Source organism: Hemicordylus capensis, chromosome 3 (genome assembly GCF_027244095.1).
Source record: "Hemicordylus capensis ecotype Gifberg chromosome 3, rHemCap1.1.pri, whole genome shotgun sequence".
In the NCBI taxonomy this organism is placed as follows: Eukaryota; Metazoa; Chordata; class Lepidosauria; order Squamata; family Cordylidae; genus Hemicordylus; species Hemicordylus capensis.
This window is the reverse complement of record NC_069659.1, coordinates 49,441,225-49,457,553: the sequence shown is the minus strand read 5'-3', so window position 1 is coordinate 49,457,553 and position 16,329 is coordinate 49,441,225. Positions and strand designations below refer to the sequence as shown.

General features: G+C 41.0%; 1 protein-coding gene and 1 long non-coding RNA gene across 16 annotated transcripts in view; one reads left to right on the top strand and one right to left on the bottom strand.

Annotated features, from left to right (window-relative positions):
* ZBTB20 (zinc finger and BTB domain containing 20) overlaps window positions 1-16,329 on the bottom strand; it is an 852,388-nt gene that overhangs the window by 423,757 nt on the left and 412,302 nt on the right. The window contains exon 6 of one of the 15 annotated variants that reach the window (XM_053309291.1): window positions 10,018-10,087. The exons of the other annotated variants lie outside the window; for them this stretch is intronic. The gene's annotated coding sequence lies outside the window, so the exon portion shown is untranslated. The remainder of the gene's footprint in view (window positions 1-10,017; window positions 10,088-16,329) is intronic. 15 annotated transcript variants of the gene reach the window in all.
* Window positions 1-16,329, top strand: part of LOC128350718 (uncharacterized) — a 203,416-nt gene that overhangs the window by 145,666 nt on the left and 41,421 nt on the right. The window lies entirely within an intron of this gene.

The window sequence follows — 16,329 nt, the reverse complement described above, 5'->3', positions numbered from 1 at the left end:
CAATTATCCAAGGAGCCAACTGAACCTTTTACAATGATTAATGACAGGAATCATGTGTGAAAACGTGCGGCAAAAGTTGCTAACCATTATAGTGCTACCCCTTAAAAACAAACAACAACAAAATTGCCATTTCAGGTGCAAACACTGGCTTGAACATATTACATTTTGAGTAGCATCCTAAGCTAAATAAGCATGGCAGAGCTGTGTGCCCATTTACGTTCATCTTAGGCCAGGGATTATCAAATTTGGGTGCCCAGATATGTTGGACTTCAACTCCCATAATCAGCAACCAAAACAACTGAAGGCCATTGTGGCTGGGGATTATGGAAATTGAATACCAACAACATTTGGGGGCCCAAGTTTGAGAACCCCTGCCTTAGTCCTTACTGTTGTCACCATGTTGCTCTAACAAGTTATGTTACCACAATCTATAATTATGTTGGTTTTTTTAGTTGGGAGAATTAGCTACAAAACCAATTTGCAAGTGTGCAATAACAGAAATAAATAACATAGGACTGTTGGACTGGGCAAAGGCAACATTAGAATATGCCTAGAGAAGCAATGGACTTAGACATAAGGCATGTGAAAAACAGGAACAAAGTTTATTGAAACAGAAACACAATGCAAATCAGAAGTATTTGGCAACTAGGGCCAAAGCACAGACCAGTTCTGCAGGTAAATAGCTAAGGGTACAAATGCAATTAAAACTGCTAAATGAATAACCAAAGGGGAGGGGGAACAATTACATGAGCAGGGAAGGGGGAGAGAGTAATACAGAACAGAACACAGAATTCAAGGTAAAGAGACAGACTGTATACCTTTCTTATTGTGCTAATTTAATGTATGATCCTTAGAGATGCTGGCTGTCCTTTAAGTCTTCCCAGCAGAAGCTGAGGACAGGCAATGAGGTGCAAGCATAGCACCCAAGACTGTAGCTCTGTGCAAGCTCATGTCAACTGGGAAGAGCACTGAGAGCCTTGGGCAGTCTGGTGTGAGAGTACTGGACTCACAACAAGCCCACACTAGGAGGATCTCAGCCTCAAAAGGGTCTCTCTCTCTCTCTGTGTTCTTCTCAGGCAGTCAACCCATAAGACCCCATGGGTACCCACTATTGAGAAGGTTCCCAACAACTCAGGGGTCTGAAACAGCCAAGGCAGTATGGATGTCCCACACAGTGCACACTTCACACTTCAGGCTAAGGGTTCTGGATTCCATGATCCAGTTTTCCAGCAGGGCTCAGAAACCTAGAGATTCCAGCTCTCTGGGAAAAGGAACATGGCTGGTGGAGCTCTTGTGAAGTAGCTAGCAGCGTATGCCACTAAACTCCCACAAAAGCAGGCCTAAAGAGGCGTGTCCTAAAGGAAGTTTGATCAGAGCTCCAGCAATCCAGCCAGCACATCCCTTTGGAAGACAGGAAGCTGCCATATGCTGAGCCAGACCATTGATCCATCTAGCTCAGGATTGTCTGCAGAGACTTCTCCAGGGTTACAGGCAGGAAAAATAACCCAGTGGCTTCTTCAGGGTTTGGAATCCTATTCCAAAAATCAAATGGGGAGGGAGAAGGATAGGTTTTATTTAATCTGTTGGTGCAAATCTAGTAGTAGGAAAGTTTGAGGAAACATTCCCCTATTCAAGTGATGGGGCTGGAGGAGGTGTGGGCCCTGGTATGGTACTCATACCATGGATGCCCAGGACAACAAGGTGCTATTAAGTATGCTAATTTGCATACTTAAAAGGGGTTCCTCGTTATATTAAGAAATGCGCTGCACTTCGCATGGCCTAAATGCTCTCTGAAACATCCACATTTATTTTGTCCCATGGAACTTCATACTTCCTCCAGGAAGCAGATAACTCAGAGATTGGAACCTCCTTTTCCCAGGTGGCTTTCCCCTGCACATTCCTTGCTCTGGTGGCCATTTTAAACCTTTGCAAAACACCGTTTCTTAGGCATTAAAATGTCAGCTCACACTGCTGGCTCTGCTTCCACGGCAAGTCTTGGTCCCAACAGGAGGCACAGAAAGAGAAATGGGGGGGGGGTAGTAGGCTGTCTGCTTAGATTTTAAAGAAAGCACAGACACTCAGGGCTCTGAATCCCTGTGTACTCCATATCTACATAGGTGACTTGCAGTGTTTCAGTAGTAGCACCAGCAACATACTTGTTAAATCTTATTTCAGATATTCCATGTTGGTTGGAATGTGGATGTCCCAATAAGGGAAGCATTACTGATTTAAATTAATCAACCATCATGCTAAAGAAGATAACCCAGTTTTATATCTGAGCCCCTGGTGGCGCAGTGGTAAAACTGCCGCCCTGTAACCAGAAGGTTACAAGTTCGATCCTGACCAGGGGCTCAAGGTTGACTCAGCCTTCCATCCTTCCGAGGTCGGTAAAATGAGTACCCAGAATGTTGGGGGCAATATGCTAAATCATTGTAAACCGCTTAGAGAGCTCCGGCTATAGAGCGGTATATAAATGTAAGTGCTATTGCTATATCTAATTCTAATATGCAACATGGAAAGTTTTGAGGACTACTTACTGTATATCTAGGATGTTTATAGATAACAATAGCAGCTACATTATTCAAACAGAATGGGAGCTACTTTTGTCATTTTCTGGTAATAGGGTCATGAAAATCTCTGTCTTGTCAGGACATTAATTTCTGATGGTGTCAACAAAAACCTCTGACAGCATGCTGAAGTGGGGAAGAGGGGCTCTAAAGAACATTTTCTTGATTCAATTCCAAAGTTCCAAATCTTGCTAAGCTCAGCAGCAGCAAGAGCAATATAAATGCTTTGCATACCATGTGTTTTGACAAAAAACTAAAACTCCTCTCAAACAAATTAAAAGAATAAGAAATCATTATTTGGGGAAATACTTTGATTTCACCTGTTTCTCCCTTCAGTTAAGATCTAGGGATTTGAATATTACAGTAAAGAACACTTCATAAAACATTTTTCCATATTGCTGTAGAATAACAATATCAGGTTTTCCAGGAACTGAGCAAACATATACTGCTGTGTGCTTGAAGTATGTGATTCAATAACCAAAATATTTGTAAAGGTGTGTGTGTGTGTGTGTGTGTGTGCGCGCGCGCGCACTGTATATTCAATGCTTACAAAGTGTCCATGTAATTCTTTATGATGCTTTTTCTCCCCTACTGAAAACTGAAAACATGTTGGAAGCGGGTACAAGTTAAATGGACTGCAGAAGCAACACATCTATTTTCAGACGAGAAGATATAAAGTCTTATATGGCAAAACAGTTAATCCCTCAGAGATCTTAAAATGGTTTGAGTGCACCCAGAGGACACCAGAGTCTGAAGACAGAATGATGACTGTGACAAAGACCTTTGAATTCTGACTTTAACTTTTAGTAGGGAAACAAAAGGGAACTGCTGTATAAGCAAACACACAGGGGTGTTTCTGCTATGCCTACAACTGAGATGTGTCTGTGTGTGCACAAGCACACTTTAAAGCATCAGAAATCTATTTATCCATCAATAAAAGAGATTTTACTAAATTACTCTGGAATAAATTGTTGCGAAAGGTTGGAGGAGTTTCAGGTCAGGATTAAGATCAGAATTCTGTGGTTTCGATACATATCCGCCAAAGGAAGTGTTATGTTTAATTTATAGTCCTTCCTTGCATATGTCTCCTGTGAATTTTCATATTGTGTTGTTCTTTTCCAGGCAGAGTTAAATAAATTAGGCAACATGTTCTTCATTTCAAAACAGATAGGAAAGCAAAGACACCCTAATATATTTGTACTCTTATGATAAACAGTTCATAAGAACATAAGAACAGCCCTGCTGGATCAGGCCCAAGGCCCATCTAGGCCAGCATCCTGTCTCACACAGTGCCCCTCCAGATGCCACTGGGAGCCTATGGGCAGGAGTTGAGGGCATGCCCTCTCTTCTGCTGTTACTCCCCTGCAACTGGTATTCAGAGGCATCCTGCCTCTGAGTCTGGAGGTAGCCTAAAGATCTCCAACTAGCAGCTACTGATAGACCTCTCCTCCATAAAGTTATCCAAACCCCTCTTAAAGCCTTCCAGGTTGTTGGGTGTCACCACATTTTGTGGCAGAAAATTCCACAAGTTGATTATGTGTTGTGTGAAAAAGTACTTCCGTTTGTTGATCCTAAATTTCCTGGCAATCTATTTTATGGTATGACCCCTGGTTCTAGTGTTATGTGTGAGAGAGAAGAATTTCTCTCTATCCACTTTCTCCACTCCATGCATGATTTTATAAACCTCTATCATGTCTCCCCGTAATCGTCTTTTTTGTAAACTAAAAAGCCCCAGGTGTTGTAGTCTTGCCTCATAAGGAAGGTGCTCTAGGACCCTGATCATCTTGATTGCCCTCTTCTGCACCTTTTCCAGTTCTACAATGTCCTTCTTTAGATGTGGTGACCAGAATTGTATGCAGTATTCGATGTGTGGCCGCACCATAGTTTTGTATAAGGGCATTATAATATTAGCAGTTTTATTTTCAATCCCCTTCCTAATGGTCCCTAGCATGGAATTGGCCTTTTTCACAGTTGCCACACATTGAGTCGACACTTTCAATGAGCTGTCCACCATGACACTAAGATCCCTCTCCTGGTCAGTCACCGACAGCTCAGATCCCATCAGTGTATGCTTGAAGTTGGGGGTTTTCGTCCCAATGTGCATCACTTTATTTACACTTGCCAACACTGAAGCGCATTTGCTATTTTGTCACCCACTCACCCAGTTCGGAGAGATCCTTTTGGAGCGCCTCACAATCTATTTGGATTTCACTACCCTAAATAGTTTTTTATCATCTGCAACTTTGGCCACCACGCTGCTTACCCCTGCTTCTAGATCATTTATGAATAAATTAAAAAGCACCAGTCCGAGTACAGATCCCTGGGGGACCTCACTTCTTACTTCCCTCCATTTTGAAAACTCTCCATTTATACTGTACCTACCCTCTGTTTCCTGTTCTTCAACCAGTTAGCAATCCGTACTTGTCCCTTTATCACATGAATGCTAAGTTTCTTCAGGAGTCTTTGATAAGGAACTTTTGTCGAAAGTAATTCAGTACCATATTGAATTATGGAGGGGAGCGGGGAGGAGAGAAAATGAAACAATATGAACTGCTTTTGAGTTTATTTTGCACTCTTCGCTGTGATGTAGATCCTTTCCTAAATAACTGTGGCCAGTGGTGGTCTTACCCCTGGACTTCGGGGCCAAAGTAAGGGCCTCAGCACCCCGTGGGAGACCCCAAATCTTCTTTAGTCTGTCCTGGGTGCTGTGGTCGCTGCTGGCCTGCACTGCACCAGGCAGCGGAGTGTGATTGTGATCTGTGCTGGGTGCTTTAGAAACAGAGGGGGGAATGGAGAAATAAATATGTGGGATAGGAATAAGTTGTTGCATGTTAATATGTTTCTGCTAATGCATATTTGCCTAAATATACCTGTTTTATATTCTTACATTCTTGTGAGTTAGGTTGCTGTTTGTGCTCTCAGAACCCATGTGTTAAAAATACTCTTTGTGTCACGGTATGTGTGTGTGTGTGTAGGGGGATGATGCTTAACGTACAGCAGGGGTGGTGGTGGCCTCCAGCCAGCGGGGGGGTCTCCAAAGGCCTTTAGGCCCAGGCTCCAAAATTACCTAGTTTCACCTCTGACTATGGCCTTTTCCATCAGTCAGAGCACTTATACTCTGCAGCCTCTCTCAAATCTAATGTTAACATGCCTTTTTCAGCTCATATATTAAAAACAACAGTCGGTTCCTCCCCCTTACACATACACATCACAGTGGAGGGTTCTGCATGAAAGTTAAACCCAATTCAGTTTTTTTAAATTTCTCACTTCACCCCCCACCCCCAAAGCATTTGCTACACACTGACCACCCAACTGGACTGCTCTCTGTATCTGCTCTTCAGACCCAATGCAACATAGAACTTATTTTCTCCTAGCTAGAAATGTAGTATAAAAGAGGGTGGGTGGGAAAGATGCAGTGTAGTGGAACTAAAACCCCAAAAGGGAAATCAACACAGGCAGCTGCTGATGTGCTGTTTACTTGGATAATCCACCCATTTTCCTCTCCTAAGTTAGTGACATGAGGCATCACCTCTTCTGGAAGGCAAGTGCAAATAAAAATAAATAATAAATAAATCTTTTAAGAAGAAGCTGTTAGTTGCAACAGCATTCATACAGTACTAAGTCTCCGTCAAACTGGAATACTTGCCGTCTTCTGCATCTCCAGCAGCAGAAACATCTGGTCGGTTTTAGATTCCCCTTGGATTCCCAACTTCAAAGGGAGTTATAAAGAATAACAAATACATGTACTGGCACTGGAAAAAAATTAGAGCAGCAGGAGAGAATGGTAAAATTGTCCTTATTTGACTGCTAGTGACAGGCTCCACAGGCAGAACTGTGAGAAAATTTCTCAGAGGCACAGGCAAATCAACAGTTCTTAGTGAGTGGCTTTCTACTGTACATGAAATTTATGGGCTCTACCCTGTATGAGGGGAGTCATATAGTTTTATTTTGCTATGAGAGAGCAAAGGTTTCTCATAAAACGAAATGATGACATTCTTAGGAGTCTTCTAGACTCCAGCTCCTTCTACTGACCACCCCACCTAGAACTAATGCTTTTGAAAACACCAGGGCAATATATTCCTAGTTTCCATTGTATATCAGAAAGGGAATAATATGGCTCAGGAACTACCTGTTGTACCAATGCAAATGTCTGCCATATTTTGCCCTCTTGACAGCAGCATATTTGTTATGGTAAGCTAAGCAATCAGCTTGGGAGGATGTGTTATATATAGTTTCCTCTGCTCAATAAAAGTTCAAATGTATTCACACTTAGTTGTGTGACACATTAAAATTAAAAAGCCAAATCAAAAAAGCTATCCATAGATAAGAAATACAAGAACCCCTTTGTTTTGGCCTGGATTTCAATTTCTGCCTCCTACCAATGAAACATTCCCAGTATGATTACTCTGTACCTTTCAGAGAAAGCCCATTGGCTAGTGGAAGAAGTTGCGACTTGGTAACAGCAACAGGTCCTCCTCTTCCCATCCTGCATGTATGGGAGGAGATTTGCTACTGAAGCAGCCAAAGGACTCAACAAGGTGGAAGCTCCTCTTCTCTTCAACTTGCAAAGGTGGAGAGGGAAGCAGCTGCCATTGTACATCATACACTGCTGCCCAGTGAGCTTGATGCGGTGGGGTGTGTGTGTGTGTGGTGCAGGGACCATCATGCAATAGGGAGATGCTCAGAACAGGACTTTGCTCCAGGACCCAGTGCACCCTTGTCCTGAAGAAACTCCCAGTGGGCCTTAATACTAAGGATTTCACACTGATCCAAAGACAAACTCATCGTTAATAGCCATATTATTAAGACATCACATTTAACTCACTTATAACAAGAAGCAAAGTAAGAGCAAATGAATACAATCCTAGCTCATAAGCTTCAGCTCAATATTCACAAGCCCTGATTCTCTGTACATAGTGCCAAAATGAATATGTATACAGTGACACAGTTTACTCTGCATATCCTTTAATTATTTTCAGATTATCTGGGAAAAGTCAAAAATTCTACATTTATTTTTAAAACTTATGTAATAGTGATGCTACAATGCATAGTATAGAATTAGACAGGCACCTCTGTTTAGTTTTCCAAGTACACCTCTGGCCCCTGGTGGCGCAGTGGTAAAAAACTGCCGCCCTGTAACCAGAAGGTTACAAGTTCGATCCTGACCGGGGCTCAAGGTTGACTCAGCCTTCCATCCTTCCGAGGTCAGTAAAATGAGTACCCAGAATGTTGGGGGCAATATGCTAAATCATTGTAAACCGCTTAGAGAGCTCCGGCTATAAAGCGGTATATAAATGTAAGTGCTATTGCTATTGCTACACCTCCACATAGTATTTGGGTTTTTTAATGAGCCTGAGCATACTCAAATTTGTAGTTTTGCAGCATTTTTTGGTCTGACTACGTCCACTGCTAAATAGTTTTTGAAATATTAAAAGATTGACGAGCTTGACTTGTATTTTTCAGCTGATATTATGGTAAGGTTATCTGAAAGATGGGTGTCAGATGTTTGGACAGGGGGCGCAATTTCAGTGCTTGCCATAGGCGCTATTTTCCCTAGATACCCTGCTACCCTCACCTAGATACCCTCCCTCTGCTAGGGAGAAAGGGCCACAACTTTATTAAATTAATTCAGATTAGATTTTTGCAAGAGAATCTACCTGAGTCAGTGTGGGCCAAACATATGCCGGAGTTGGACGGACAATGCCTGAAAGGAGACACACCCTGACTCCGAATTAGTCAACATAACAGTGCTGATATGTTTCCATCATGGCCAACCCCATAGGGACAGGGCTCTTTCTTGGACTTCCCACTCCCAAGGCCACACAGCCTTTGAAGTTGCAACATCCTAGAAGCAGGTAAGAGTGTGCAATGTAGCCCTTGAGCCATGAAGCATCTAAGGACACACTGCACTCTCCCCTGATTTAGCTAGCCCCAGGAAGTTCACTGATGTAAATTCCCACCCCCGCTGAACACCCACCCCACACTGGCCCTGCCTGTCGAGACCTGTCTAACTAGCTAACCACCCCAACCAGCTACAGAACAGAGTAAGCAAAACAAAAACAAAAACAAAACCCCAAACAACAACAACAAACCCCAAATCACACAAGGCCAATCAGGTGAAATGGAAAAATTTCTACTCGGCTCCCGCAAGGTGGTGATGGGCTGGATGAGGGATAACAAACAGACTGAATCCAGATAAGATGGAGGTACTTATTGTTCAGGGTCAAAACTTGGGAGATGAGTTTGATCTGCCTGTTCAGGATGGGGTCACACTTCCCCGGAAGGAACAGGTATGCAGTCTGGGGGTGCTTCTAGATCCGAGCCTCTCCCTGGTCTCCCAGGTTGAGGCAGTGGCCGGAGTTGCCTTCTATCAGCTTTGACTGATACGCCAGCTGTGTCCATTTCTTGAGATAAACGACCTCAGAACAGTGGTATATATGCTGGTAACCTCCAGACTGGATTACTGCAATGTGCTCTATGTGGGGCTGCCTTTGTATGTAGTCCGGAAACTACAGCTGGTTCAGAATGCGGCAGCCAGGTTGGTCTCTGGATCATCTCGGAGAACCATATTACTCCTGTATAGAAAGAGCTACACTGGCTGCCGATAAGTTTCCAGGCAAAATAAAAGGTACTGGTTATAACCTATAAAACCCTAAACGGTTTGGGCCCTGGGTATTTAAGAGAACGTCTTCTTTGTAATGAATCCCACTGCCCATTGAGATCATCTCGAGAGGTTCGTCTGCAGTTGCCACCGGCTTGTCTGGTGGCTATTCAGGAATGGGTCTTCTCGTGCTGCTGCCTGAAAGCTTTGGAACATGCTCCCTGCTGAAATAAGAGCCTTCCCATCTCTGACAATTAACAAAAATCTTCAAAGACACATCTGTTCACCCAGGCTTTGAATTAAATACTGTTTTAATTGTTTTAACATTGTTTTAAAATATTGTTTTAAAATTTTAAATTGTTGTAATGTTTTAACTTTTGGCTGTCATTTATTTTAACCAATGTTTTAATTTCTCTGTTGTCATTTATTTGTTTTAACTAATGTTTTAACTTTTCTGTTGCCATTTTTTGTTGTAAACTGCCCAAAGATGTGTGTTTCAGCAGTATAAAAATATGTTAATCAAGCAAATAAATAAATAAATAAATAAATAAGGTAAACCAGCCGAAGCCTGCTCTGTAACGAGGGAGGGAGGGGAAGTTGACCTCGTGGCTGCCCCACCCCCTCCCAGTCCCACCCCATCAGGAAGCCCACTGTGCTGCCTGCCAGAGGGGGTAGGCAAAGCACACACACCCCACAAGGCCAAGAGTGGCCTCACAGTTCTTGAAGTATTTTAATAGAAGATGCCAATAAAGGCTCTCCTTTGAAAGGTTGCAGACACCCGCCTTAGTTACTAGTTAGGAAATTCAGGGGAAATGTACATGACAAAATGAACAAATATAGGTTGCTCACCTATAACTGATGGACTTCCAGCAGTCTTCCCCAGCAGACTGACTATGTAGGTCCAATCCCAGCTGTGGGCCTGCACAGTGGACCATGAAGATCTTAAAGTCCACTCCCATTAAAATTAAAACCAAACTAAAGTCCACAAATATATATTTTTTAATTTCACTATGAAATACTGGATTGCTGATTCATTGGAATCAAAGATCATTGAAAAATACAGTTATGTAACAAGAAATCAACTCACAAAAATTAAACAAAATTAAGATTATTAGTTATGATTAACAGGAAAAACTCCACACTCCATCAAAACACACACAAATTCATTCTGCTTCTGAAATGAACAAAATCTGCTTCTTTGTCTACCACAGACAACATCTAGACTAAGGAAGCACACCTGCAGTGTTCCAGAATAAAAAAGTGCAGACACTCAGGTACCGGGGGAGGGAGGGTCCTTCAATTTCCCCTTCTTTCTGAAGTGCTCTGTGCCAGCCGAAAATATTTTCGTCACTGACCTGGCTTTAGTTTGGAGCACAGCACGTGTGCTTCCTTTGCTGTGCATGTGCTTCCTTAGTCTGGATGTCAGTCAAATAATTTAATTTCACACTTCCATTGGACAATGAGGAATAAAGGAATGCACAAAGATCTGCCAGTCATTGTGAGAACAACTTTCAGAGGGTAGCAGTATTAGTCAGTAGCGGCAAAAATCACTAGGAATGCTGTGGCATCTTAAAGACTGACATTTACTAGCACACTAACTACTGTTACTAAGCTACTCTGTTGGCTACACAGGGTTGGCCTTCTCTGTTGCTGCCCCAAGATTCTGGAATGCGCTCAGTACTGCTGAGATAAGAGTCTCTCCTTCTCTGACAACTTTTTAAAAGTTTTAAAGATATATTTTTTAACCCAAGCTTTTTAACTTGACTGTGGTTTTAAATTGTTTTACAGTTTTCATTTTTAATCTGTTATATGTTGTTGTAAATTACCCAGAGACAGTAGTTTGGGGCGGCCTTCACATTTGGAAAACAAACAAATTACTGTTACTAATAATTAACTACTGTTACTACTGTTAACCCTAGAGGCCATTTCATCAGATACAAAGGTCGGCTTTTTTGTTATTCTATGCCATTTCTATGAAATAGTGCAGTCTCTACAGAACTTCAGAATGAGAACCAACCCATATACAGAAATTTTTATATTTCTATATCTACCTGTTCGGCCTGGCCTTCCAGGGTTTTTAAATTGTTTTAAAGAGTTCTTAACGTAACGGGTTTTTATAAGGTTTTGATTTTTTTTCCGTTTTATTGTATTTTAAAATCTTTGCTCCCAATCATTGATTGATTTTAACTGTTTTGTGATATTTTTGAACCGCCCTGAGCTATTCTGTAAGGGCAGTCTTATCAAACAAATAAATAAATTTATATATAAGCCCAAGTGTATAATTCTATGCACACCCTCTTGGGATTAAAAAACATCTCACTGAACACAAGTGGGATTTGCTTATCTATTTATTGCATTTTTATACCGCCTCACCAAGATGGCTGTAAGCAGTTCGCAAATATAAAAACAGATAAAAAACTAACTCATTAAAACAAAATAAAAACCAATTAAAAACCATTTCAGTACTCACTAAAGGCCAGACTAAAAATATATGTTTTGGGGTTCTCATATCCCTAGGGAGCACATGCCAGAGCCCAGGAATAGCTGCAAAGAAGGGCTAATCCCGAGTTGCTGCCAGGTGAGCAGGAGGCAGCCAAAGATGGGCCTCTCCTGACGGCCTTAAAGTGAGGTGGGGATCATACCAAAGAAGGCAATCCATATTTCTTTCCAAGTACATATGTATAAGATCAAGATTTAAAAGGGTTTACTTGAAAGGTGTCTCAAACCATCAAAACAACAAAAAACTACATAAAATACTCTAGCATGTTTATTTATTATATGCTTTTAATAAAATTAAACTTTAATAAAATAAAAAGTCCATGCTCGATGAAGTACAATATCATAGCTTTCCACTTTCATTAAGAATGCATAAAACAGAAAAGAAATGCTGGTCAAATAAATTGTAATTGTTTAATTTGCAATAGGTTTTAAATGAATATTTTTCCAAAGAAAGTACAGAAACAATGAATTGGTTCAAATGACTTGGCTTGGGGAAATGTAGTGGTCAAACTTTTATCTGGAAAACCATGTTGATTTTTAAAAAGTAATATTTGCAATGTTCACATTTCCCATAGGATACAAATCCCGATTCAAATGCAGCCATAGCTCAAGGAGACTACCATCTAATTATGAATATTGCATGAGTAAAAATAACATTCTAACTGCATTAAATAAATAATTTGATGCAAATTATTCATTAAAGTTTATTCCTATAGCTACTACAATGCTTTTATTATGACATTTGCCCAACCTGTAACGTCATAAACAATCTTTCATTGTTTCTGCACATATATTTTAGGACTTTTCTTCAATTTTGAAATCAAATTAGCCCAAATTGGGCTTTTCCATTGAAAATTATTAAATTTGAGGCTATTCTGAATATAAATCATTTTAACCTGTGCAGACAACATACTGAATTCAACAAAGGTTTCCTGCACAAAAACAATAGAAGTGGATCGGACCACAAATGTTCATTGTATATTAGGCATGGGTCACAACTCCCCTAGGGAAACAGGCCATGATCTATTCCCCTACCCAACTCACAAACACAGACCTATGGGAGACCATCATACTATTAAAGTCTTATTGGGATACTATTTAGTTCTCTTCCTTTTCCTCTCTCTCTTGTTTGTGCTTAAAGCAATTTCCCCAGTCATTTTCTTCAGTGGGAGATTTGCCCATACTCCTCCTACAGAGCTAGGAGCCTACAGGTGAGTATGTAGTAGAGACTACATACTACTTTAAAGTACGTATGCAGGGCTGGGTGACAGATTTATTATGCTGCAAGTGCTCAACAGCAAAACAATCAAAATTGCTGAGTGGCCCACTCAGTACATTAATTTGAAATGCCAGTGAAAATTTAAAGAAAAATAATCTCACCATGTCCATCCTGGGTGAAACAGCAAAACTTAATTTATCCAATACATTTTGTGTATTTCTCATTTGAATAGGTTTATTTTTTTTCTGTAGCCAGTGTTATCTTGGAAGGAATGATTTGCTCTTAACTCACCTAAACTCTTAACTAGTGCGCTCTCGCTCTCTCTCTCTCTCTCTCTCTCTCTCTCTCTCTCTCTCTCTCTCTCAAACTAGTTGTGACAGCAGGTGCCCTACTTCTTTAAAAGTGGTATACGGTGAATAGTAAAGATTTTCTGGTTTAAAATACATTAGGGGTATTTGAGTGGAAGGACCTTCTCTCCTGCCCCTCACATTTCCCCCAATCCCCTCTCCCTTTATCCCCAAATGTTCTTCTCCTTGCTTCCAGTATCAGAAAGTGGCTGAAATTCAAATGACTTCCATGGGGAAGGCCATAGGGCAAAAATAGCAGGAGGCATTTCACACCTTCGTTTGCACAACTCACAAGCTATAATACAAATTCTGAAGACACATATACATCTCAAGGCACAGAGCAACATGGGAAAGTTCTCTTGCTCAACACTACAGGCATTTGTTTTAGACACCTGTTGTAGTATGGTCAACTGAGAACTGCCCACGTCAGTCTGTGAGAAATGTCAGCCAATGTTCTCTTTGAAGAATCCTTGCACAAAGAGAGAGGGGGACAGTGCTGCCTCACAAAGTAGTTCCTCCCACAGCTAAGTGTTCAACTAAAGTGTCTACAATTCAACATTTCTAATCCCAGGAGATCCTAACGAGAGGGGAAGAATCATAGCATCTACAAAATGGCCAGTTTCCCCCCAAAGGTAATGAGAAATTACACAAAATTCCAAGAGGAGCAAATAAGAAACACTTCTGGGATATCTAGTTTTCCAACACAAGGGAAGCATTTCAAGTCAAAGGTCAGGGCTAGTGTGCATCAAATTGCTACCACATTAAATTCCCTTTAAGGACTGTCTCCATATGAGTTATTTGTGCAACAGTGGCTTTCAAATTGGACTGTCTCTATGCTATAGCAAGCCTGTTCTTGAAGATTAAAGTTATCCTGATGTATATGGCAAACGAGTGTTTTAACTACAATTGGACTGACATTCCAAGTACACAGGCCCAGACAAGAAATGAGGCCACCTCTCCCTCCTGAGCTTCATTGCTACCTCTCCCCACTGCCTGCTTTCCAGCCGCCTCTGAGGAGACTCCAATGAGTATACATTAGCTATGAGGCATGGCTTGCTTGCTAAGGTTTACAACCCATGTCTCTGTATAATGATGTAATGGTCTTACATCATTATACAGAGTCACCACCAGAATACAGAGCCATTGCTTGTAACTCTAAGCAAGCAAGCCACACCCTGTGGCTACTACATGCTTGTTGGAGTTACCACAGGGGCAGCAGGGAAGTGGGAAAGCGACGCAGGGTCCAGGAGGAGAAGCAGTGCTGGCAGGTGAGCTGGGGGACAGGGAGATAGGTCAACAGTGGTGTGGTGGCTACGACAGCTGTGGTTCTGGCTATGGCAGATCTGAGCATGAGCCACCTCAGCAAACCACTTCATACAATGGAAACACACCACAGAAGCAACTGAAATAACCTTAGTGTGCTGGCTTCTAAGTATGTATGAGCCCTGATGGAGGGCTTGTTACAAATGATTCAACAAACCATGATTTGTTGAATCATGAGTGAGGATGAACAGTGCCTGACCAAACTGAAAGCATCTTGGCTTCTTAGACCACAGTTTGTCATCATATTCCAAACCAGGAAACTGTCCTTTGAGTACTGCAACCTACAAACAGTATTAAAACACAGTTTCCAGTCTGGATGTCATAGGAATTGTGGTTTAATACACCAGGAAGTTTTCAATTCAGCTGGGTAGAAGGGACGGAGAAAAAAGAAGAGGGGAGGAAGGAATGCTTGATCTCATCCTTAATCCAAAAAACCATCGATCATCTGTAGCATATCAGTGTGGTTAAAGTTCATTGACCAGATAAATCAGTAATTCATGAACTAGTGTCTTCATGTGACTGGATAATGGAAACTGCAGAGGTAGCATTTTCTTGATGGAGTTCAACTGGTGGCATAAAAGCAATCAGTGACATTCTTTTATTATCAGAATCATCATGAAATCAACTACCTATTTATTTATTTATTTAGATTTATAGGCCACTCCCCTGAAGTCTTGGGATGTGTAATACAAATAAAATCAAAACTCCAGCAGAACAGAAGTAAATGTTATCTAATTTGTTGAAATTTATCCATCAGGATTCCAAACTAATCTTGAGCCTAGAGGCCAGTCCAATCACACTGTAAGACTTGGAGGCATGTCCACAACTACATTAAAAGTAAAGAGTTAAAGTGTGATAATGTGATCAGCAGTTATTCCTGAAAGATCCTAGCACCATGGAGATGATGGCAGATACGTAATCACTGTTGTTAAACCCAACAGACAGATATATGTGCCCTAAATTTAACTCTCTGAATTATTCATATTCACAACAAACTTAATCCAGAATCAATTCCTGTCATTGACAGATCTGGACAAGTCTCGACATGCATCTCCTTTCTGTAGCAATGCACTTCTTTTCTATGGAGTGGCACCATCTGCATTCTAATCAGCATCACTATTTATACAGTGCTCTTTCTTCAATATCCAAAGCAGTTGACATACATTTTCAAAATTCCTCACAAATACTGTTAGGCAGGTTGAAATAGTAATCCCTGAATTATACAGTGGGAGAAAGATTGTGGGAGACCAAGACACAGAGGTTTGCCAAAGGATATCTGCAAGTTAAAAGTTCAATTGAGACTTGAACTGGGAAACTCCAGCTCATACTCTTAATCACTGGACTAGCTCTACAAGGTATTAATTTTACAATCCATGAATCGCAGAAAGACAAAAGTGTTAAAAACTAAAACTGCTACATAGGCACAAACCCACATATTTTATTTATATATATTTACACATTCACTGAACCGTACCCATGTCCTGAGTACAAAACGTTTTGGCTTTCTGCAGACTAAGCAACAACAAGGCAAGAGCTATTGCCCTAGAATCAGGGGAGTAAAGATGAATTCAACTCTTAAAGGCTATAGCTTTGGAAGTGGGGTGTGTGAGGGAAGAGATTTTTTTTTAAAAAATAGAATTAGACTTCTTATTGTTTATACTAGCCAGTGAAGAAAAATCTTTCTGCAGCTTAGGATGATTTATTGAATTACTTTTTTTAATGTGCATACACCAGCAGTATGCAGAATACATGGCAACACTACTGATAAGTCAA